We start from the raw sequence: 1850 nt of genomic DNA on the forward strand, positions 1-1850 counted from the left end.
TTATATTTAAAGACACTGGTTAAATTAAAATTGAAGTTATTTCATTATTGTTTTTGTTATTTTTTTTGTTCTATTTATATACTACATATTTATATTTGTGTATCCCAATTTAATATTTTAAATAAATGTTCTATGTACATTAGTTTGTAACATGTTATTTGTAGTACTTTCCGTTTGTAAGATGGCTTTTTTTTAAAAAAAAAGTATTACTTCCTCTGTTCATTTTTACTTGATCTATTTCTTTTATCACGTTTGTCGATGCAAAACTTTAACGATCAATAATTTTAATTCTCCATAAGTAAAAATTATCAAAGTTATATATTATGATAGTACTTATTGAGATGAATTCGAAAATCCACTACCACAAAATAGGGAATAAGTAACACATAATACACATCGGTCAAGTTGCACAGGCGATCTCTAGAATTATACAGATCGCCTATGTAAGATAGGCGCTTTGTATCATAAAACCTATAAAGCGCCTATTTAAGTATACAGTTCTATATGATAAATTCAAATTTACACTAAACAATATGGAGAGCCTCTTTTAGTTAACTGTTCTATAAGTATTGTAATTGAAAAAAAAAAAAAAAAAAAAAAATCGGCATATACCACTCAAACCCTAACTCCTTCCCCTCAAGGCCTCAAGCCGTCATTTCCCTCCCTCTCATTTTAGTTATTTCCTCTTCTCTCCCTTCATCCCCTTCTCTAACCCATTTCCTCTCTCTGATAATTTCATGCCTCAATCTAGTTTTTCTCCTTCTCTCCTTCTACTACCAATTTTGAAGCTCTAGCAAACCTGCGAATGAAGTTGACATACCCATCAAATAGGCAAAAAATAACAACAGATTATCTACAAATCTTGCTCTTCTTTCAACTTCAAAGTCGAATTTTCTTTTTCAAATCAATTTCATATACTGGAATTTTCTTTTATTATGATATTTTTTCTTCTCAAATGAAGTTAGGTATTGTCTGATTTCACCTAATACATCTAATATGGCAATGTTAGTTCTAATAAAGTTCTTTGCTATTGTCTTAGATTTCTATAAAACAATTTATACAAAGTACTGTATGAACAAGTTATTTATTTATTTTTTTTACTTGTCTGATTTGAGTAATTTCTGTTTTTCAACTCTAGATTTGTATTTTATTTTTCAATTATATTAGATCTAATTTTTTTTATTTTCATTTTGAAATTACTATAAATTTGAAGTTTCTGTTTGGTGCTATTTGTTTCGATTTTGTGCAGTTGTGGGTGTTTGTTGCGGTTGCTCTGATTAGTTTAAGTGGGTGTTTGGATGATTGAGGTCATTTCGAGGCTTGTCAGTTGGTCTTATCTTTTGTAGTTGCATGTTTTTACAGATATTGGAGTGGGAATTTGCTGGAAAACTACAGGCTTGACACCATCGGGATTAATTTTCTCTTCTAATTCCGCAATCGTTGTCAAAAAGATAATCAATTACAATTACTTATGGAGTAGTTGTATTAGAGAAATTGTACGTTTAAATTTTTTTTTCCTCATAATTTGATTACTTCATGTATTGAATACTTGTATTTTAATTTTTTTTTTTTATAAATAAAGTGGTATGTTTTTGGTATTTTATTTCTTAGGTACGAATTAATATTATTATTATTATTATTATTATTATTATTATTATATCTCAAAAACAAAAGTCATACAACCTACAATAAATTAGTGGGAAGCCGAGATACAATATGGGCCCCACTCCTCTAGCTATTTCAAATCCTACCCTAGTGAAAATATGAGCTGCAGCACGAGCCCCAATGTCTTGCGTCGTCGAGAACCTCTGAATCCGCTTCAGTAACGCAACAGCCTCTTTCTCTAATTC

At 29.6% G+C, this 1850-nt stretch overlaps 1 long non-coding RNA gene across 1 annotated transcript; it reads left to right on the forward strand.

Moving 5' to 3' along the window:
- The first annotated feature begins 491 nt into the window (after positions 1-491).
- Positions 492-1603, forward strand: LOC145602260 (uncharacterized). The gene is made up of 2 exons (XR_014104517.1): positions 492-965; positions 1363-1603. It is a non-coding gene; the product is annotated as an uncharacterized LOC145602260 (long non-coding RNA).
- Positions 1604-1850: the final 247 nt, after the last annotated feature.

The sequence above is a fragment of the Chenopodium album genome, chromosome 21 (genome assembly GCF_948465745.1).
Source record: "Chenopodium album chromosome 21, dcCheAlbu1.1, whole genome shotgun sequence".
NCBI lineage: Eukaryota > Viridiplantae > Streptophyta > Magnoliopsida > Caryophyllales > Amaranthaceae > Chenopodium > Chenopodium album.